At 37.2% G+C, this 24,329-nt stretch overlaps 1 protein-coding gene across 1 annotated transcript in view; it reads left to right on the top strand.

Moving 5' to 3' along the window:
- Positions 1 to 24,329, top strand: part of TRPC6 (transient receptor potential cation channel subfamily C member 6) — a 135,603-nt gene that overhangs the window by 61,623 nt on the left and 49,651 nt on the right. The window lies entirely within an intron of this gene.

Here is a 24,329-nt window from a genome sequence, read left to right as displayed (position 1 = left end):
ACAGCCGCGCTGGCCGAAACAGCCGCGCTGGCGACCGTGGAGCACCTCCGCCCGGGAATTTCCTAGTCTGTGGGCAATAAAAATGCAGCGTCCACTCACCCTCTGCGCTTTCACTGGGAGCTGCAATCCTGAGCTGTTCCTAAACGGCCATGTTGGATCCAAAAAACTAAGTACATGTTTCTTAAGGTACCTCCTAATTTCAAGATTATCAAATTCTGTAGAACAATGTACTGTAGCCAGGCTTTAGCATTGGTTTAGTTTACTTTGCATCAGCTGATTCTGCATTAAAACAAACAATTTTGAAACACTATGTATGTCTGAGGTCCTAGTTAAATGGCAAGAGATTACTCAGTGCATGTTCCTGCTTTTATTTAGGCAATTTAATTCATTTTATGAAACAGCAGATTCTATTGGTTCCCTTAAGGGAGTGCTTCAAAGGCAGGACCTTTTAGTGCCAAGATGCCGCCCTGATATTTAGCCTAGACTCTCATTTCTTTTATGTCTCTCCTTCCCTGCTAGCTAATCGACTATATATCATTATGCTTCTCCCATTCACAGGAGCAGGTATTGGGCAGTGAACTCCCTTCATTCTTTCTGATCTTTCTAGACTTTTATTGAAGTTTGAAGCTTTTTTGAACTGTTTGATCTGTGAACCTCTGTGTCACAAAATGATGTCTTATGGATCCAGAAGTTTGTTATTTAAAGTATGTGGGAATTCCTAAGAAAATGTACTTATTATTTTTTACTTTCAACTAATATTCAGTTCATGGTTGTTCAAAGGAGAAAAATGGTGCCTATCCATTGTTTATGTCTCCTGCTTGCTAATGTGGCTGTGCACTCATTAGTTGGAATTTTCCAGAATACATGGCTTGGGAAGAATCATTAATATTTTCATGATTCCAGATGCCCATTGACCTGTAGTATTTTTTATAAATTATTTCTTCATATGCATTCTTAGGTCAACTTAGCCTTCGAGAAAACATTTAAGAATCTTTCAGTTTGTGGAAATTCAGTTTGAGCAATGAATCTTTATTGACATAATTATTTGTTACCTCACACTGCTAAGCATGTTTATATTTTCCAGATATGCATAGGCTAAGAAAGTACCACATAGCAAAGGTGTTGGTCCTACATCTGCAGACTGCACATAAGAGTAAAAACAATAATACAGTGGTAATAAACACATTTACTGAGTACATAATATGTGTAACTCTTTATACCGTGTTACCTCATGTAATACAGATGCCAACAACCCTCTAAAGTAATATCTGCTTAAAGATAATTTTAAGTATTTCATAATAGATCATACCAATAAATAAGATCGTATTGCATATATTAAGCTTTGTGCAGTGACAGTGACAATGACGTTTGCAATGTGTAGGCAATGAGGTTTATCCAAGGCACAATATTGCTGATTGAAAACTTTTCCCATATTACATATGCCACCTCAGGATCTACTTTGTTTTTGCAAGCGAAAACATATTTCACCAAGACTTGGAGGCAGTAATTCATTAGAACCTTGCAAAACCAAGAAACACTATTTAGAATTTAAGAGGAAGTATACATTTCAGAGGTAAATAATATATTGCAATAAATGAAAAAAAAAGAGAAATTTTATTCCTGAATAATTGCAAATAATTAAAATTATTCATATTTCCAGAATTTTTTCTTGTCCAATGTTAGTAGTGTGCTTCATAAAACAATATACAGCCTTGTACCTATAAAATATTTTTTGAAATTGTAGCCTTGTTCATTCATTTAACGTTTTTGTGTACAGTGAAGAGTATTGCTCACTAGAAACATGACTGAATCAGATATACTTTAAAAATACATTTTCTATTGTTCAGGAACTGAGACTGTTTAATTAAATCATCTTCTAATATTCAGAAAATTCTGGAAAGTATATACACAAAGAGTTTAGGAATAACACATCTGAAAATATTCATTCAGTAAAAAAAAAAAAACAAGTATACTTAATGATCTTGAGTTTAAAAGAAGAAAGAGAAACTAAACTATGCCAAAATTTATTTTTTTAAGTTCAAAGCATGTATCTTACATAAGTTTCTGAGGTCAGAAAATGTGCCATATTTAACTTAATGTTCAGCATATAATACCATTTTGCTTAGAAATTACCACTGAGAATTTTTATAATAACAGTGGTCTTCTCTCTATTGGAGAAAACAATTCCATTAATTTGAGGGTCTGCATCATCCCTATAAGTGGTCATTGTTAAAAAGAGAGGCACAAAGAGAGAGAGAGAGATTCACATTTACACTCTTACATTAATGTACATATATGGAACTCCTCAGGTGCCAGAAATTGCGTGAGGGACTAGAAACAAGACACGACTCTTGGAGTCTGTTCTACTGTGTTATTAAGATGTACTGTGATACACTCTGCAATGAGGGCCATGAGTACAAAGGAATATGCATCACAAAAGAAAAAGAGCTGCCCCGCCCTTCCTATGGAATCAGGGAAGGTTGTTCTGATGTGTTCTCTTAGTTCCTGCTGCTGATACCAACTTTAGGCCGCCATTGTGGCTTATAGCCATAATCTCTTACCTGGTCATCCTGCTTCCTGTCCCTGCTCCTCTCAACTTCAAATATGATTTAGAAGCTTTCAGTATCTCCACATTGTGCTCAGGATAAAGTACAAACATTGCATCATAACTCAAAAGTTTCTTCACGACTGGCTGCCCTTTCCCTCCATCTTCATCTCTAGCTACTCTGCTGTGCTTGCTTGACTCCTAAAGCCTATTAAACTACTTTGAGTTCCAAAAACGTGTAATGTTCTCTCTTACCTTCTGCCTTTTGTTCATGCATCCCAAAGTTCTAGAATAGCCTCTTTCCTCTTACTGAAACTTTGCCTGGCTAATTAATACTCATCCTGTAGGTCTCAGTTTGGATCTGTTCATCCAAGCCAGAACTATGAGTGTTGTCCTAGACTATTCCCTTTACTTCCTTCTTTCCATTCAATTCATCACCATGTCCTGAAAATTGTAAGACTAAGCATCTTTGCTGTGGGTTACTTGAAAAATTTCCCCTACTTATTAAAATAAACCTGCATGGTTGGTATTCATGTTCCTCTTTCTCATGTGGTGAAACTGAAGCTAAGCGATATTAAGTTACTCACTCAAGATCACACTCTTAATAACTCATAAGCTAGGATTTGAGCAAAAGTCCACTTGACTCCAAAGACAAAATGGTCTACCACCTTGCCTTTTCAAGGCAAGAGATATGCTAATGACCATTGTGTGCTTGTTCCAAAACAATAGTACTTTGAGACTTTTCATTTTATTTGTTTCTTCCATGGTTATGCAAAAATCAGTGGCTAATAGAATTGGCAGTGGACTTTTAAACATTTTCATCTCTTCAACAATTCCTTTAAGATTTCTACTTAATGCAGAAGCTATTTCAAGTGAAGCAGTGAGACTCGATTGATTGTTGCTAATGTATTTCTAAGGCCTAGAAATGAAGATATGGTTGGAAAGTAAATTTAAGCAACATTTCATTTTGTGTCGAGGAAAAATGTATTATTTAAAAAGTATCACAGGCACACCTTAGGAAATTCATAAAATAATGACAAAAAACAAGTGAAATATAAAATCACTTGCACTTATTCCTTCCATGGATAACACTGTGTCAAATTTTGCTGTCTACTTTTCTTAAGTGAAGTCTATGTATCACATTGTATACATACATATCATACCACTTGCTACCTGCTACTCACTGTTTTGATAAAGGGGGAATATTGACATGGAAAAAAACAAAGTGTTGAAATCAAAGTTCTTGCAGCATGGTGGAATTATATTTAATGGTAGAATTACGATTGTGATTTAAATACATTTAAATTTAAGGAATAAAAATGGCCTGAGGCAGAAGCCCCTGCCTTTCCATTTGTTGGTAAATTCACTTAAGGGATCATAATCAATCTATAATCCCAAATTCGAAAAAGTAAGGCTGTTGTGAATACAAAAAGTAAAATGAATGAGAGGCTACTTTTACATTGGAGGAATGTGGACTAAACAATGGGATATAGGCAGCTGAGCATCTATGGGTAATCCTATGTTGACTTTGACAAGGACAATGGCTGTTCCTCTCTGAGGAGTGCCTCCTAAATTAACAGCCATTATAATTTTAAAACCACAGAAGGATCAGGATGAGAGGAATAACAGAGGAAATATATTTTACTAAAATATAGGCAGGGAAAAGAGCAGAAAATTTCACATGAATCACTGTCTCCATTCTTAATCATTTTATGCAATAATAGAAAAATTTTAAAACAACTTTGTTTCCTACTTGTATGTACATACCTTAAATGATCATTGCAAGTAGAGTAAAATATTTGAATAGAGGTTGGATACATTTTTATCTCAAATGTAGAACCACTAAAATGGTTTAGTCTACTTCAATTTGTTCTATTCAATTTCAGCTATCAATAAGTATCTATGAAACAAACTCCTGTCTAAACTAAGAAAATATGGAAATTTTGCTTTTTTACTCTCCAGTGAAGGTTGAAATTGGTTTCATCAAAGATTTAGTCTAATCTAAATTCAGTGTAATCTATATTTTATTTCTGCTACTATTGATTTAAAAGGTTTTACAAGAAAGATAAAATTACAGATATTTGAAGACAGTGGCAACTGTTCAGTTCCATTTTCTAATATGTTTTAGAAATGATATAGATAAAGAAAAGAGAAATAAAACTTCACAGATGTTATGTCCATGGCATAACTTGAAGACAGAGAATCACCCATTTCAAAACAACTCTGACCAGTAAAAGAAAAAACCTTGCTAAATCCTAATGCATGTCTGTCATCCTCCTGCTCCCTGCTGTCACTCTGGCCTGTTTTGGGACAAGCAAAGACAGACCAAGAAAAACTACAGGGAATTAGGAAGAAAGCTAGTGAACTGCTGCAGGTTGATCTAAAACCACTGCCAGAAAGACTAAGTTTACCTTAAGTCTGAAGAATACTAAAAAAGTGCCTTGGTAGATCAGAGCATGGAGAGAAAGCATTCTTTGTTTTGTTGATGCCCAATTTGGCAAATTTTTAAATTCATGTGATCATGCTTTTGGTGCCATATCTAAAAGTCTTTTGTCAATTCAAGCTGTCAAATGTGTAGGCATAAATTAGTCAGCAATATTCTATTATCCTTCTGACATCTCTAGACTCTGTAATGATGTCATCTCTCTCATTTTTGTTACTGGCAATTTGTGTTTTCTATCTTTTTTGTTTCTAATTAGTTTGATATAACTTTACACATTTTTTGGATTTTCTCAAGGAATTGTATTAGAATGCTGGCACTGAAGCTATGCCTAACATTTCCTTGCAGACATAGATGCATAGGTTATATCTATGCATGCTTTCATCCCTTCAACAGATATTTGTTTAGAACCTACTAGGTGCAGACTCTGTTTTATGCACGGGGAATACTTTGGGGGAAAATAAATGCTTTCATAAAACCTACATTCCTATGAAAGAGACAAAAATAAACAAGATAAGTAAAATGTACTGATGTTAGTGATAAGATGAAAAAAATAAAGAAGGAAATGTAGACCTGGAATGTTAGAGGTTGAGATTTTACTTTTAAATAGTAACCAGGGAAGGCCTTAGTGAGAAGGCGACTGTATTAGTGTGTTCTTACATTGCTGTAAAGAACTACCTAAGACTAGGTAATTTATGAAGAAAAGAGGTTTAATTGACTCATAGTTCTGCAGGCTATACAGGAGGCATGGCTGGGGAGGCCTCAGGAAACTTACAATCAATCATGGTGGAAAACGAAGGGGAAGCAGGCACATTTTACAAAGGAAAAGGAGGAAGAGAGTGAAGGGGGAGGGGATAACACACTTTAAAACAACAGATCCTGTGAGAACTCACTATCATGAGAACAGTAAGGGGAAAAGCCACGCCCATGATCCAATCACCTCCTACCAGGCCCTTTCTTCAACACTGGGGATTACAATTTGACACGAGATTTGGGTGAAGACACAAATCCAAACCATATTATTCTGTCCCTGGCCCCTCCCAAATCTCATATCCCTCTCACATTACAAAATACAATCATCCCTTCTCAAGAGTCCCCTAAGTCTTAACTAATTTCAGCATTAACTCAAAAATCCACAGTCCAAAGTCTCATCTGAGACAAGGCAAGTCCCTTCAGTGTATGAGCCTGTAAAGTAACAAGCTACTTACTTCCAAGATGCAATGAGGGTACAGGCATTGGATAAATACATCTGTTCTAAACAGGAGAAACCAGCCAAAGGGAGGAGCTACAGGCCCTGTGCAAGTCTGAAACACAGTAGGGCAGTCATTAAATCTTAAAGCTCCAAAGTAATCTCATTCAACTCCATGTCTTACATTCAGGCCATACTGATGCATGGGGTGAGCTCCCAAGGCATTAGGCAGCTTTGCCCCTGTGGCTCAGCAAGGTTCAGCTCCCATGGCTGCTCTCAAGGGCTGGTGTTAAGCGCCTGTGGCTTTTGCAGATGCTCAGTGCAAACTGTCAATTGATCTACCGTTCTGGGGTTTGGAGGACAGTGACTCTCTTCTTACCACTCCACTAGGCAGTGCTTCATTGGGGACTCAGTTTAGAGGCTCTAAACCCACACTTTTCCTTAGCACTGCCCTAGTAGAGGCTCCCCATGAGGGCTCTGCCTCTGCAGCAGACTTCTGCCTGGACATTCAGGAGTTTCTATACATTCTCTGAAATCTAGATGGAGTCTCTAAGCCTCAACGTTTGCCTCTGTGCACCTGCAGGCTTAATATGACATGGAAGCCACGAAGGCTTATGACTTGCACCCTCTGGAGCAGCAGCCTGAGACATATCTGGGACTCTTTCAGCCACAGCTGGAGCTAGAATGTCTGGAACATGGGGAGCAGTGTCTTGAGGTAGCACAGGGTAGCTGGGTCCTGGGCCTGGCCTATGAAACCATTCTTCCCTCCTAGTCCTCCAGGCCTGTGATAGGAGAGGCTGTCACAAAAGTCTTTGAAATGGCTTTAAGGCACTTTCCCCATTTTCTTGGCTATAAACATTTGGCTCCTCTTTACTTATGCAAATTTCTGCAGCTAGCTTTAATTCCTCCCCTGAAAATGGATTTTTGTTTTCTACCACAGAGTCAGGCTGCAAATTTTCCAAACTTTTATGCTTTGCTTCCCTTTTAAATATATGTTCCAGTTTCAGATCATTCATTTGCTCATTATGTGAGCATGTGCTGCTAGAAGCAGCCAGGCTATATCTTGAATGCTTTGCTGCTTATAAATTTCTCCCATTAGATACCCTAAGTCATCACTCTGAAGGTCAAAGTTCCACAGTCCCCTAAGTCAGGGGCACAATGACTCCAACCTCTTTGCAAAAGCATAGCGAAAATGACCTTTACTCCAGTTTTCAGTAAGTTCCTCATCTCCATCTGAGACCACCTTAGCCTGAACTTCATTGTCCCTATCACTATCAGCATTTTGGTCACAACAATTTAACAAGTCTCTAGGAAGTTTAGAATCTTTCCTTATCTTCCTATCTTCTTCTGAGCTCTCCAAACTATTCCAGCCTCTATATCTGTTACCCAGTTCCAAAGTTGCTTTTATATTTTTAGGTATCTTTATAGCAATGCCCTACTTCTCTGGTACCAATTTTCAATATTAGTTCATTCTCACACTGCTTTAAAGAACTACTTGAAACTCAGTAATGTGTAAAGAAAAGAGGTTTAATTGGCTCATGGTTCTGCAGGCTGTACATTGAACATGGCTAAGGAGGCCTCAGGAAACTTACTACCATAGTAGAAGGCAAAGGGGAAGCAGGCATGTCTTCCATAGCCAGAGAAGGAGGAAGAGAGTGAAGGGGTGTCAGGGTCATTATCTGCAGTGGTCTGCAGTTCCTGACTCAGTGATGGATGAGTAAAGTACACTGACACACAGATACTTTGCTAATTCGACTGAGTGTGTCAAGTGACTTACTGCACTCTGGAGAGTGCTATAAACAGTTGTGAACACTGGCTGGCCTTTATTCAGCACACATTAAATGACAAAAACTCTAAAGTGAACACCTCTAGAGGTTAAAGATTAAAGGACAGGTTCCCAAAGCAAACACCATTAGTGGGTAATATCCCTGGTTGACACCATCCCTCTCCCCACCTCAACCTAGAGAACCATCCAGAATGATCAAAGGTTAATGAGTAAACAAGTTAGATAAAACCCCCACATTCTTTTGTTTCTAGTCTGATTTCCTTGACTAAGGGGACAGGCTGCCTTCAGTCAAGAACTATAGAAAAAACTCTTAGGCCTTCCAAATGGGTTTGAGACTATATAACTTTCTCTAATATTTTTCCCTTAATATTTTTGCCACCACTCTGAGTAAATCCCCACAAAGGGGGAGGTGACATACACTTTTAAACAACCAGATATCTTGAGAACTTACTATCATGAGAATGGAAAGGGGAAAATCCACCCCCATGATCTAATCACCTCACACAGGCCCCTTCTTCAATACTGGGGATTACAATTCAACATGAGATTTGGGCAGGGACACAAACACAAACCATATCAGTGGCTTTGAAGTAAAGAAATACCTGAATGAATTGAGAGTATGTGCTTAGGTATCAGGATAGGAGCTTCCAGGCAGAAGGAAAGTGCAAAAGCACAAGCATGCATGGGACATAGAGGAAGAGCAAGAAAACAAGTATGGCTGGAGCACAGAGACTGAGTGAGGAGGTCTGAGAGTTAAGAGAATTAGTATAGATTAGATTGCACTGATTCTCTTAACTCTCTGACCCACTCACTTAGTAAAGTTCAGATTGTGTCAGGCCTTGTAGGTCGTTGTATCTAGATCTAATATCTAGATGCCTGGACTGGGGTGGTAGTAAGAGGTACTCAGATTCTGGATACATTTTGAGGTACAGCTCAGAATTTTGAAGAATAAGTAGGATTTCCTGATTAAATCACTTTGGACTATGAAAAAAAGAAAGAAGTCCAGGACACCACCATGATTTTTTTTCTGAGTAAACAAAGTTGGAGTGCCACTAGCTGACATAAGCAGCAAGATAGGTGAAGCAGATACTGGAGAGAACATCATTTTGTAGCAGGTTTTCACCAAGTTCTCACCTGACCAGGTTATTTAGCTTAGTCTTTGTCCTCAAATCTGTTGAAAATGAAGGTAAATATTCCACTTAATTAAAACAGAGAAATAGACTTAAATGTTGTATTAACTGGAAGGGTCCCTAGAGGTTGCTTTATCTTATTTTATATTTTTAAATTATTAAAAAAATTTTTCTGGGTACATAGGTGTATATATTTACGGGGTACATGAGATGTTTTGATACAGACATGCAGTGTGAAATAAGCACATCATGGAGAACGTGGTATCCATCCCCTCAAGCATTTATTCTTTGAGTTACAAACAATTCAATTACTTTCTTTACATTATTTTTAACTGCACAATTAAGTCATTATTGACTGTAGTAAACCTATTGTGCTGTGAAATAGTAGTTCTTACTCATTCTTCCTTCTTTTTTTACCCGTAACCATCTCCAGCTCCTCCCAACACTCCACTACCTTTCCCAGCCTCTGGTAACCATTCTTCTACTCTTCATGTCCACGAATTCAACTGTTTGAATTTTTAGCTCCCACAGATGAGTGAGACCATGCAAAGCTTATCTTTCCATGCCTGGCTTATTTCATTTAACATAATGATCTCCAGTTCCATACATGTTGTTGCAAATGACTGGATCTCATTCTTTTTTATGGCTAACTAGTCCTCCATTGTGCATAAGTACCACATTTTCTTTATCCATTCATTTGTTGATGGACACTTGGGTTGCTTCCAAATCTTACCTATTGTAAACAGTGTTGCAGAAAACATGAAAGTGCAGATATTTCTTCAATGTATTGATTTTCTTTCTTTTGGGTATATACCCAGCAGTGGGATTGCTGGATCATATGGCAACTCAATTTTTAGTTTTTAGAGGAACCTCCAAACTGGTCTTCATAGTGGTGGTACTAATTTACATTTCTGCCAACAGTAACAAGGGTTTCCTTTTCTTCACATCCTCACCAGCATTTGTTGTCGCCTGTCTTTAGGATGTAAGCCTTTTTAACTTGGGTGAGATGGTATCTCATTGTAGTATTGATTTGCATTTCTCTGATGATCAAGATGTTAAGCATCTTTTCATATTCCTATTTGCCATCTGTATGTCTTCTTTCGAGAAATGCCTATTCAAACATTTTGCCTATTTTTTTTATCAGATTATTAGATTTTTTTTTCCTATATGATTGAGCACTTTATATATTCTGGTTATTAATCCCTTGTCAGAGGGGCAGTTTACAAATATTTTCTTCTATACCTGGGTTGTCTTTTTACTTTATTGATTGTATCCTTTGTTGCACAGAAGAGAGATTACTTTAAAAGCAAGGAAACAAGACCAAAGGGGACAAATGACACTTTTCTTTCAACTGAACTGGTGATAAACATCTGGCTGATTCTATTGATTAAGTTCTGCAATAACGTCTCATGAGCAGAGATACTGGTGCTTTATATCTCAACTCTGAGCTCTAGCTAAGATCTGAGGAATATTGACTCAAACAACTTTTTAACCTAGGCAATTATTCTGCTTTTATCTGGCAACAATATAAGTGGGAATAAATTTGATACCGGCTATGGGAATATCTAGGAAGTAATATGTTGTTTGTTGAATTAGATCTTCATCATAAGAAAATTATCCTTAATAGGACCAGAAAATAATTTCCTATCAATAACATTTGTTTTTAGGTAATGTCATTCTGAAATAAAAATTATTTAATAGCTCAGGGTTATGAGCAGCTGTTCAAAATTAGGCAAGTTAGTTTGTACCTTGGTTTCTAGTTTCCTCAGGTAGAAATTAACTATATAAATATATATATATATATATGTGTGTGTGTGTGTGTGTGTGTGTGTGTGTGTGTATTTGATATGGAGTCTCACTCTGTCACCCAGACTGGAATGCATGGCATGATCTCGGCTCACTGCAACTTCCACCTACCTCCTGGGTTTAAGCAATTCCCTGCCTCAGCCTCCCAAGTAGCTGGGATTACAGGTGACTGGCACCACGCCAGGCTAATTTTTATATTTTTAGTACAGACAGTGTTTCACCATCTTGGCCAGGCTGGTCTCAATCTCATGACCTTGTGATCTACCCACCTCAGCCTTCTAAAGTGCTGGGATTACAGGCATGGAGCACCATGCCAAGCCTAGAAATAATTTTTATATATTCCCTTCTCTAGAAAAACTTAAGGCAGGTACTTGAAAAGCGATAAGGTTGAAACTGAAAATTTTAAGTGCCCTTCTGGTACATAGAATTTTTGGTTCTATCATTATTACTTCCGTGAGTAAAATGGAAGTAATGCAGAACTGTATTCCATGCATGCAAACACTTAAATAACTAGCATTCAGTTGGTAACTAATGGCAGTAATAAGGAATCACTGAGTAGGATGCATAGAGGAAATATGAGCCTTGGGCAGGGTTCTCAAATTTAAATTTACTAGCGTAGGAATAAAATATAATTAGTAAAAACTGTTCATGTTATATCTGTGAAGACTGAAGATGAGCATTCTTGCCATAAGAGAAAGAGTAAGATAAGAATAACTTATTTGTAGAAAATAGAACTATTTTTTTTTCATGTTATACAAAAACACCAAGGCTTTAGTCAACTCGATTTGCTTTATGGTATACCAAAGCAATGGCTTCACTAGTTTTCACTGGATTTGTTTTCCTTTTCCCCTTACTTTAGGGAAGTCATAGAGCTTTTATAGCTTGAACATACTATTCTAAGTAGAGGTACATTAATCACATCCCTGAAAGTTGAATACATCTCTAAACAGACGTAGACAGATCCTATTCTTGGCTCAACATAATGGTAGCTCTCCAGCTACTGGCTGCCCATATAGCTTTCAGCATAGTTCAGTGTTTTGCTTTTGTAAAATTGGTTTTTAAAAAATGTGGGCAAAAGGGGAAACATGGAAGAAAAACTTGATTGACAACCTTACTCCTAAAGGCAATGTGGAAGAGTTGAATGTCAGTGAGCCCTTTCTCGCCTCTGAGGTGATGTGTTCTGATATGCTCTTTTATGGCAAAGTAGAGCACAGCAGATGCATGGCCAGATGTCCTGCTTGCCACCTGGCCAGCTGCTATAGCTCTGAGGAGCCCTGTGTTCCCAGGATGCATTCATGGTCAGCCTCTGACCAACCTACAGGGGCTCTTGCAAACTGTCAGGGAAGCTGGAGCCAGATAATGAACCACTGAGGCTGCTCTGCTTATCTTATTTTAGGAGCTTTCCTCTAAGAGCATAACAGTGGTAATATTTCTCTTCCTTATTCTGCCAAGTTTGTGCTAAGTACTTACTTTTTGTGGTAAGTACTTACAGTTGTGTGCTAAGTACTTACTTTTTATGTTGAGGGCATGCAAAGATGGAAAAGCTATAAAAAATAAGAGAAGCCGGGCGCGGTGGCTCACGCCTGTAATCCCAGCACTTTGGGAGGCCGAGGCGGGTGGATCACGAGGTCAAGAGATCGAGACCATCCTGGTCAACATGGTGCAACCTCGTCTCTACTAAAAATACAAAACATTAGCTGGGCATGGTGGCGAGTGCCTGTAGTCCCAGCTACTCAGGAAGTTGAGGCAGGAGAATTGCCTGAACCCAGGAGGCGGAGGTTGCGGTGAGCCGAGATCGCGCCATTGCACTCCAGCCTGGGTAACAAGAGTGAAACTCCATCTCAAAAAAAAAAATAGAATGCTTAACATGAAAGCCAGGTAATGGCTGGTTGTTGGAGTTCAGGGGAAGACAGTAATTTAAATAGGTACACAGAGGTCTTCAAAGTGACCAGTGATCTCGTTCTTAAGTGGGGATGGGTAGGAAAATGGTGCTAATTTTATTATTATTTTTAAAATTATAGTTCTTTTCAGCATGTATGCCTCACAATAATAAAATAAGATTTAAAAAATGAAATAGGACATCTGCAAACCTAATTTTACAGTCTTGCTTTACCACTCATTACCAGCATGAACTTAAGAAGGAAGTTTCTATATATCAGTTCATAACTAATTCTAGGTATTGTTGAGAGTCCACACATGTTCATAGTTTTGGGGGAGGGGATATTGAAACTTGGCTTTTTTTTTTTTTTCAGCTGTATTTTAAAAGAAATTCAGAAAACAAAAGACACCCTTAAATGCTTTTCCTTATGTTGCCTTGCCTGTTCAGGAGTGATCTCCAAACATTTCTTCATGTAGCAAAATAACAAAGCCAACCTCACCAAGTGCTGTGAAAATTAAATAAAGTAACACCTATAAAGTTATTTGGTTCTAGTAAACTTTTAATAAATATCAATTTCCATCCTCCTAGTTTTAGTCAAATTAATTTAATATATACGTACCCATAAGTTTATATCATATTTTTATTGATAAAGCTGGAGAAAGAGGGGTGAATATATAGCAAACTTATAATTTACCTGACACAGTTAGTATGCTCAAAATCAAACTCCACCAAATTGCTATATTTCATTTTTACTTAGGGTGGGTAAGTACATTTTACCTTATGATATATAAAAATTATTTTAAAACACTGTGGAAACATAATAAGTTTTACTACTGAGAACTTACTTGGTACACATCATTGCAAAATCTAACTCTGACGGTAGAGGTAGTTTGTGTGGTATGTTGTTAAACATTTGATTATTGATGATAAGTGAAATTCTATTTAATTTTTAAAAATATTCTTGATATGAAGTAAAATAGTTTGATAAACTTCTAAAACTGTGACAAACCTGGGTGCTCTCCATTCATTTTTCTTTTTGTATTCCTCTTTCGATTCCTTTTTTATTCATTTGTAGATGCATAAAACATTTTGTGCCTGGCTCTGTGCTTGGCACTGGAATTCAAAGATAAGTTCAGGTTTAAAGAACATAGGTAAGAAGAGAAAGGGAAGTATATAGTCAGGGATGAAGGTATAAGAATAGAACACACTTTAAGAACAGTGGTAGCAAAACCAAGCACAGAGTATTCTGAAGTTTAAAAACGTAATGCCCTTTTAGCCATGCTGACATCACAACAACGGAAAATACAAAAACAAAAGTGTGTTCTGGTGCACATGGTGCAAATTTAACAGATAGCATTAGAAGAAGAGAAGCTATTTAATGACTTCTTAGTTTCTATTTCATTTATTAAGCAGAACATTTTCAAACTGGAAAGTCTTAAATAATTATGATGAGGGATTTGAAGTCCATGACAGATGAGACATTGAGTTACCTTAAGCAGAATTCCACAAAACACCAATTTCATGGTAACCCTAACTGGTAGCTGCTATTCTTGATGCCATTCCCTTTTGGTTTTTACAGTTAAGGAATCCGAGGTTCAGAGGGATGACACAGGTAGTATCTGACAGAGTAAGGATTTCCAGCTCAGCCTATCTTTCTTTAAAGCTTTGTTCTTCCAAATATTTTGCAAGATTCCCCAAAGTTTTCTCAAATTTAGGTCCCAAAGGACTTGGTTCTCAGTTTCCCTCAATTTGTCCATAATTATTCCCACTTGAGATCGTGCATTATACAAGCCCAAACCCCTCAGAACAAAACCACTGGGGTGGCAATCCAGTCTGTGAGTCCTGAAGCTTGACTCTCCTAAATTGGAATCCTGAGCTGTTAAGGAATTACCTAAATGTTTACCTTTCTGTCCTAGGGTAGAAGTGCTAAGGTCTAGAAGTGCTAAATGCTAAACCGTGAATATCAATGGATGTTTAGCTTCGAACCCTGAGCGCTAGACCTTTAGTTAAACTGAGCCAGGAACCAGAAATCCTACTGGGGATGAGAACTCTTATATGTTCCAGCCCCCAGTAATAAACGTTCTTTAGGTTTTTTTCTGGACTGCTGACTTATACAACTGTGATTTTCTCTGCCTACAGGCTGAGTCTCCTCTTCCCACCTCTCAGCTAACTCTCCTTCATTCTTAGGCTAAGTGACACATCCTCAGAAGGCTTTTTGTGACTCCCAGACTGGGTAGAAAACTTCTTGCTAATCATTTATATACCACACTATTTCCCCTTTGGTAACATTCATAACCCTGTAATCTTTTGCTCCTCTTTTTTTCTGCCATGCCCTATTTTTTTCTGTACCCCCATGTGCCTAGCAGAGTGCCTAGAACATGTTGAAGTAGACGTCCAGTGAATAATTGAATTGATGAATGAATGAATGAATGAACTGTTACGATCCCAGTGGTGGTGGATGTGATGGTTGATAGTGATGTCTGACATCATACCACATCAGCAAAGAAAGACATTTCATGATTTTGGTTTCAGTAAATGAAAACTATGTGCTGCATGGTCCTACCTTCTGTTTCTCTATCCATGTACTCTATTACACATAGCAGTCTCATATAGACTGAAACCTGTACTGTGAGCATTTGGAGCTCTCCCACATTGTGGACATTTACAGCATGTTCCAGACCTATCAAAGTCTGTTTCTTTAGTGCCATTATATCTGGGAATCAGCAGCTTTAGCTTGTGCTCTTCACAAATATTTTGAATGTTTTTATGACATCAGATTATTCTTCTCACCCTCTAAATCAGAGTTGTTCGTCCTAAGCCTCATATGAACATTAATTTAGAATTTATATGGATGAATCTTAGTTACAAGTTCATTTTTTTAAGATAATGGATTGCATGAACTTGAATGGGTGAGTGTCTTTCCTGACAGATAGCTTAAAGAAGGGAAAAATTAGCCCAGAAAGGTGTGAACTGATGATGCAGCAGTTACACATCAAAAGATACAGTTACCATTTTTCGGATGCATAGTTTTTATCAGTAATTTCTTTCTCTTTCTGGTAGTTTAAATTTCCTTAAAAAATTATTTCAGTAGGTTTTTTTTAGGGAACAGGAGGCATTTGGTTACTTGGATAAGTTCTTTAGTGATGATTTCTGAGATTTTAGTGCATCCATCACCTGAGCAAGGAGTTAATTATGGCAAAGTGAAATTGTCTTATATAGAGCATATGCTGGGTGTTGTTGGCTTAGTCCTCTTGGCCTACTCTTCATGCTTTGCACACTGTTCTCTGCCTGTGGCTACAGCACTAATGCAGACCTGTGTAGACTGCATCAATGGGCTCCTTTGCCCCCTAGCAAAGGGCTGACTTCAGCCCATCAGATGCACTGGAGATCAGGAGAGTAAGGTCAGAGTATCAGTTCCCTTGGCTCTCTTTGATGGTAAGCTGTCACCAGGTCAGGGCCACTGTCAAGTGTCCCTTGGCTTATAGTTCTCCTGTTCTGGTAACTGTTCTGTCGTTATGCCCCTTCAGACAGACTTAAGCCTGCGTTGTCTCAAATGTGGGCACTGCATGGTGCCATATTGGATTTCCCTAACTTCTGCACACATACTCCTACAGTTCCTTCATTAAACTTTTAAATTGCCCAAAAATTGAAGCGTGCTTCCCCCCACCCACAATCTATCTTATGCAGAGGATATTTGTGGAATTGGCTTGTGGAATACACATGATAATGACCGTCATTGATAATAGAAGCAAAGAATTTAAACCTCTGCCTTTGATGAGATAATTTGGATATAATTTGCTGATATTACACAGAAACTTTTTAATATTCCCAAGAGTACCCTGTTTTGTTCTTAGAGCTTAGTTCTTCCCAATATTTTGCAAGGTTCCCCAAAGTTTTCTCAAGTTCAGATCCCCAAGGACTCAGTTCTCAGTTTCCCTCAACTTGTCCTTAATTATTCTCACCACAAATGTCTGGTCCCAGAGCTCTTCCAAAGAGAATTTCAAAGTAGGAAGATATGACGCATGAAATAAATTAAACCACCAAGGAGAAGCTAAAAGGGAACAATGACATTTCAGACAGTGTTTTATAAAACGGCAAGTTTCTATAACTTCCGTTATTTACCCACAATTTCATTCTCTCACACGGTTTGATTTCTGATTTGCACAAACAAGATGTCAATTGATGATTGACATCTTGTTTGTACAAATCAGAAATCATACAATTTGTTACATGCATCCTACATTTTTCAGTCATATTTTTGCTGGCTCCCAACTGAAACTGACAAGCAGCTCAGGCTCATATCATTTCATTCATAGAACACTAAGGCAGGGTATGATGTAGTGTGACTGATCAAATAGAAAGTTAGTATTTGAAGAAATGAGAAGAATTCATGGGGAAAATTGAAACTAATTGAATCAAAATGAATTACTATCTAGAAGATTATCTGGAAGTGCAAGGGATTTGGTAGTGTATTGTGAAGATGGGTGGTCACAGTCTATGTATAATGTAAAGAATCGGGAGAGAGCAGGGTGAGAAAATATCAGTTCTGTCTTTATTTTTTTGTTCGTTTTGTTTTTTGAGACTGAGTCTTGCTCTACATCACCCAAGCTAGAGTGCAGTGATGCAATCTCAGCTCACTGCAACCTCTGTCTCCCAGATTCGAAAGAGCCTCTCACCTCAGCCTCCCAAGTAGTTGGGATTATAGGTGCTCACCACTATGCCCGGCTAATTATTGTATTTTTAGTAAAGACAGAGTTTCACCATGTTGGCCAGGCTGATCTCGAACTCCTGACGTCAGGTGATCCGCCCACTTCGGCCTCCCAAAGTGCTGGGATCACAGGCATGAATTACTGCTCCCAGCCCTAGTTCTTCCTTTAAAGTCATGAAAATCTCTGCTTCCAGATCATGAAAAAGTCACAAGGATGCCATTAAAAACATGGCTTTCAATTTCCTTTGTCCCCTGTTGAACTCAGTACTTATTTGAAATGAACATAACATACTACATATACATCAGAACACACTGTGGCTCAGCCTTTATATTTTGTTCTTTTTTTGTGTGGAAGGTTGTACATTGTAGTCACTTTCAGTCAGGTTAATAGGGAACAAACAGGCCTTGAACTTTATTCCTTTGACAGGAGGGATCCATGTATTCCGCAGTTATGTACTGAGAGTTTACAACGTGTCCCTCTCTAAAGAGGGGTGAACTCAGTGGTGAAGAAGACAAAATCATCCTTCTCTCATAGAACTAAGGAAAACCACTCTAATTGTTTATTGCTTCCTCAACCCCAGAGGCAGAGCCTAGGGTGTGTGTCCAGAGATTAAGTAGTCGGGGTAAAAACAGTGTCTGTGTTGTAAAATGAGAACAAAATGACTTCTTTCATTCATCTCCCCGAAGTGGTTTGCAAACTTGCTAGTTGTATATAATGTTAATCTCTAAATATCCTAGTCTAATTATTCACATAGATAATTGTGCATGTAATAAAATGCAAATTCTGGAATTTCTTTTATTTCTACTTTCCTAGGATGAATCTACATTACTCTTGTGGCTGACCACACTGCCTGGAATAGTTACATTCCATTTACATTTTTAACACTTCTGCTGTGGTAGAATTGTGCTTTAAAATGTTTGTAAGGATTTTTAAAGCAAAAAGTCAAAGTTAAGCTTGGTGCTTAATATGAAGCTTAGTTTGTATAAAAGCACTTCCATTTGATAAAAGTGCATCTTAGTTGGACAGGAAGTAGAGAAAATTACTGCCTATGCTGGACTCAAGCATGCAATCCACTCTACTTAGAAGCTAATTTGCATTGCTGGCATTTTCAATAGAGATGGATTATTCCATCTCTCACTATCTGGGGCAGCAAGCACTATTAGGATCAGGAAAATGAGGTATGTAAAAACATGGTTTTCATGATCTTATCTATATCTGAGTGCCATAGGGGTGGTGGCTAATTACACTCTTTCCTAGAACCAGTATTTGTATGTTGTTTTAAACAAGTTATAAAAATACAGACATGAAAATGTAGGCCATTAAGCTTTTAACCATGTTAAATGTGGCTAAACGGGTGAATAAAATTTCTTAATATTTTTTTAAATAGAAGAGCTGACTTTGAAAAGTGTGCTCTTCAGCTGAAATGAAAATGTATCTTGTTGAAGTAGTGCCGTGGAGCTATGGACCGAGATGTTCCTCTTTTTAATAGATGATTTGACTGCATTTCATTTACTATTAATGTAAAATTCTACAACATAGTTTTTCAAAACCATTTGCAGAGAGGTTTGTAAAATCTAGTAACTTCTAGTATCTTTCTTGAATTAGTTTCAAATATCTGTTACTTACAAAGTTGTTTTACACATTTTGCTTTTGCATAGGAGAGGTGGGGATTAAGCAATACCACTCATGACATAAAAATACGAGTGGTATCTTTTATTGCTTCTCCAGGCTGCAGTTAAGAAAGATGAGAGCAGCAAGGCATGCGTTTTGTTCTGTGAACATGCAAGCAGCTTTTACTGTGTCTCACTGCTCATGCAAGGGGTGCTGAATTCATTGTGCCTGCATTTGTAATATTCCTAAAATAATCAAAAACAAACAAAAATGTATTGATACTTTCTGGCTTTTCAGATACAGAATGACAAAGTTGTAACTCTGTCACAGATTGAGATACTGTTGACAGAGTGCTAAAAAGATTATGACAATCTAGGTCTTTTCATGAAAATATATCTGAAACTTGTATCATTGCATATGATTAATATGTGTGGTCACAACAACTAAGAAGATGCTTTAAGATGGAAAAAAAAATCTGTGAAAATATCTTTGCTGTTCCTTCAAGAAGTTATAGCTACAAAGGCCATAGTAATTTAGAAGGAAATAAGACACATCCTTAGGATTAGTGGCTTGCTAAGATAGAACTTGTCATTTTTCAAATAAATGGGTAGGAAAATCATAGATTGTTATTTTTAAATTTTAGAATAAAAGATGCCACAACTCAGACTTATTCTATCTAGCTCAATGTAAGCTTAGTATTGGATGAAAAAATAAAATTTTCTAAACCAGATTAAAAATTGAGATATAAGTAAAGTTGCTAATTATTATTTTTCCTTCTTTTTAAAAAGACAAAAAAAGGCCAGGCGTGGTGGCTCACACCTGTAATCCTAGTATGCTGGGGGGCTGAGGTGGGTGAATCACTTGAGCTCGGTGTGGTGGCTCACACCTGTAATCCCAGTATGCTAGGGGGCCGAGGTGAGAGAATCACTTGAGCCCAGGAGTTTTGAGACCTGCCTGGGCAATATAGTGAGACCCATCTCTACCAAAAAATACAAAAATCAGCTGAATGCGGTGGCATTTGTCTGTAGTCCCAGCTACACAGAAGGCTGAGGAAGGAGGATTGATTGAGCCTGGGAGGTTGTGGCTATAGTCAGGCAACAGAATGAGATCCTGTCTAAAAAAGAAGACAAAAAAAGGCAAACAACTTTTATCAATTACCATCTCAGTTCTTGCCTTTCTCATGGTCTTCTAACTGAATAACAGCTAAAAAAGTGATAAAGTCAAAGTGTCCTTCTTATGTTTGTAAGTACTATATAAGTGCTTATTCTTATTGATGTGGTTGTGAAAAAATTAAATCCAAATTAAAATGCTTTCCGCATTCATAATTTCAATTAGCTCTGAAAATAGTCCTTTGAGATAGGTCAGAATAATTATTCCTCCATTTTAATAGATAAAAAAATGGAGGCTTGTTATTCATGTTTTGGTATGTGCTACTATTTTGTGTCAATTTTTTGTCATTTTTTTAGTTATGTGAGAACTTTTCTTGCAAGTTCTCACTCCTAGTACTTTCGTCTTACTTTTATAGATGCCTGATCCTATTTTGTTTTTCCCTTAATTTTACATTTTTTCTTTTTCAAAGTATTCTGCATGTTTGGAAGATACTGTCTCTCCCCCAGTCTTTGAACTTCCTCTTGTCTACAATAGGAAATATGCAAAGCAATAAATACAGAAGACAAGAGAAGGAAGTAAAAGGCTAAAGAAGTTAAGACAAGAGAGAGGAACTAAAAGGCTAAAAATAAGAAGTAAAAGCCAGAAAAGTGACAGAAAAAAGGGAAGAGGGATAAGAATTCAGCTGGAAGATGATGGATGGTTGCTCATGTAACAAACCTTGATGATCTCCTGTCTCTTCTACATCGTACATATTGTTAACTCAGAAATAATATGGTTCTTCTAGAAACTCACTCACTCCTAACTCAGGAATCACCTTTTGCCAAAGCTAACATTAGTTTCAGTCTAGTTTTTATAAGAGGAAATTATAGTCTCTTAGAAAAGACATTATAAGGAATATTTCTTTAAAAAGAAGCAAAGAATATCTACTAAGAATCACTAGATCTATGAGGAAAAATTCTACTATGAATTACAGAGACCAAAGCAAACAAACACAGAAAAGCAACTTGGGACTAAGCTCTCTGAATTACGGTCTTCATCACAAATCTTTATCATTGACATCTCCAGAGGGAGAAGAGAAAATTTTTGTGCCTTTAAAAGCAAAAGAGTCTTATGAAAAGTAACATTTGAAAATCAAAAAGATGTTTTTGAAAACTAAAAATATAAACAATTTTCATAAATATAAAGTTGGAGATATTTCTCAGAATATAATAAACAATATTGAACATAAATAATTGGAAATATAAGAGAAAAGATGAGAAAATTAAAGGACAATTCCAGGATGTCCAACATTGAAAAAGAAGGAATTCCAGAAATAGTACATTGAAAGCAAAAAACCAAATTATCAGATAAATAGGGCAAGAATGTTTCTTAGAAAAGAACACCTTTTTTTTTTTTTCCATATTAAATGGGTAGCAGTATGGAGAAGAGACTCCCTTCAATAAACAACCATGTAATTTTAGAACACCAGAGACAAAGAAAATACCCATAATCAAAATTGCATCAGGCTTCTCAATAGCCACAAAACTATAATTTAATAGAGCAAGGCCTCCAAAATTATCCTCAACCTTGAATTCTCTACCCAGCCAAACTATCAGTTCAGTTTAAAGGTAGGACGAAGTCAGTTTTAGATGTACACCTTTAAAAATTTACCTAAGCATGTTTTATTAGTCAGCTGTTTGCAGATGTCCTGTACTAGAACAATGAAGTCCAATCAGAAAAAGGAAGATCTGGGATACAGAAAACAAGGACCCCAATACAAAAGCAAAGCAAAGAGAATCCTTGGAATGATACCAAAAGGAAGATTCAGAGATAACATACATGCATTAAGTCTAGACAGTAGCTGGTCCAGATTTTCCAAAATTGAAAAAAGAAATACCCACATAATATGTTGAATATATTAAAATAAGATTTACATTGATGGAGAAGAGAGTTTGATTGAATTAGTCATATGTATATAGAGCACTGAGCAAATGAAGAGAATTTTTACCTACTAGGTTTCAGCTTGCAGGGAAGTTGTACCTGAAAGTCATGGTAGTATACTGCTTAGCTATGATTAGCACTTGCATTGTCTTAATGTAAACAGTAAATAGTTACCTAAAAAATAGTCATGATATAACAATACTGGAACGATAAGGAACCATGAAGGGGGTCTACGTGTGTGTGCATGTGTGTGTGTGTGTGTGTGTGTGTGTGTGTGAGAGAGAGAGAGAGAGAGAGAGAGAAATGTGAGGGTGTGCTATAATGGGAAGTCCATAGGTAATGACAAACCTGAAAAATCAAGAAGTAAAAATATAACCAAACCTATGTGATTATAACATTTAAAATTATTTAAAAAACCACCTAAAATAGTTAAATTAAAATGTTTACCTCTGGAGATCAAGACATGGAGAGAATAAACTAAAATATGCACATGTATAACTTTAATAGAATTTAAAATGGAATTAAAAATAAAGTAATAGCTACAGGACAAAATAGTTACAGATGCTGTTTCCATATAATTAATAAAAGTTGCACATACATTATCTAATGACCCATTTTAGAAGTTATTATCATATATATAACTTGATATTGGCCTTTCATGTTATTTGATTATTATTATTATTATTATTTGAAATTTACAAAGTTGTCTCTTAAGAAAACATCAGTTTGATTGGTTTTAGAGAGGCCTTGGATAGCTAAAGGAATCACTATTGAATGAAAATCTATGAAAAATATTTGTAATATGGCGGCATACTCTTCAAGCTCCTCCAAGAAGAAAATCTATTTGTGAGTTGCTGAAACTTTACTATCTTCCTTTCTATTGCTGGCCATCACACTGCCACAGACCACATTGTCTGGAGATGTGGAATCAAGGTTGATAAAGACTAGTAGGGAAAGCAACTAAGATTCTCCAGACCTGACTACATTGGAGGGAAACATGGCTTATGGGGTCCTTGGATCTTTTTATTGTCCTCTTTGTACGGGGAAGTTTGTGACAGTTTTTAAAGAGAGATGAATCTTGGAACATTCATAGAGAGAGGAAATAATACTCATTTATCACACTTTTCTTCCTCTTTAGCCTCCCTTATAACCTGGCCCTTCCCCAGTTTTGCAAAACATGTCTTCTTTGGGTTCAGTTAGTGATACCAATATGAGTTGAACATCTAATTGTAATGAGATCCCTTCAAGCTCAAAAGACCTTAAGACATAAAGTTATGAATTAATAAGGAAAAAACATTTATTATAGAATTTTGATCAGAGGAAGAATCACTTCCCCCCTCCCTTTTTTTTTTTTTTTTTTTTTTTAAATACAGGATCTTGTTCTCTCACCCATGTTGGAGGGCAGTGGCATGGTCAAGGCTCCCTGCAGCTTCGACCTCCTGGGCTCAGTTGATACTCTGCTTCAGCCTCCTAAGTAGCTGGGACTAAGTAGCTTGTGCCACCATGCGCCATCAATTTTTCTATTTTTTTGCAGAAATGGAGTTTTGCCATGTTGTCCAAGCTGGTCTTGACTTCCCGGCTCAAGTGATTTGCCCACCTTGGCTCCCCAAAGTCCTGGGATTACAGGGGCGAGCCATAGCACCCAAATACTTTCCCTTATTATCACAGATTGAAGGACTGCATTGAAGGCTGGCCACTGCTCTGACTACTTCCTGTACCATAAGAGTGTTTTTTCCTGCCTGGCACCTGCATCACAATTTTCTCCAGTTTGTAGTGATTTTTGAGACAACAGAGTTCAAGCACTTATTGCCTGTGTCAATGAAACCTCTACTCTAACATCTAGCTGATACCTCTGCTAGAGAAAGCTTTCAACCTATACCCAACCCCTGTCTCACCCTCCCAAAACACACTCTCACCCGACTTCTACTCATCCTTCCATTTTCAGCATGTCATTTTCTCTCAGAATCTGGGATAGATGTCCCGCTATTGGCTTATCACCATAATTAAACAGCTGATAACAAGCAATGTGCTGATTGCCCATCTCTCTCTTTAGTCTACAAGACTTGAATGTTTCTTGCTTCTGGATCTTCTAGTGAAGATCCAGAAGCAGGAAAAAGCATATATATATATATATATATATATATATATATGTGTGTGTGTGTGTGTGTGTGTGTGTGTGTGTGTGTGTGTGTGTGTGTGTGTGT

The sequence above is a fragment of the Cebus imitator genome, unplaced genomic scaffold (genome assembly GCF_001604975.1).
Source record: "Cebus imitator isolate Cc_AM_T3 unplaced genomic scaffold, Cebus_imitator-1.0 Scaffold182, whole genome shotgun sequence".
Taxonomy (NCBI): domain Eukaryota; kingdom Metazoa; phylum Chordata; class Mammalia; order Primates; family Cebidae; genus Cebus; species Cebus imitator.
Note: the sequence above shows the minus strand (reverse complement) of the source record. Positions and strands in the feature narration are given on the sequence as shown.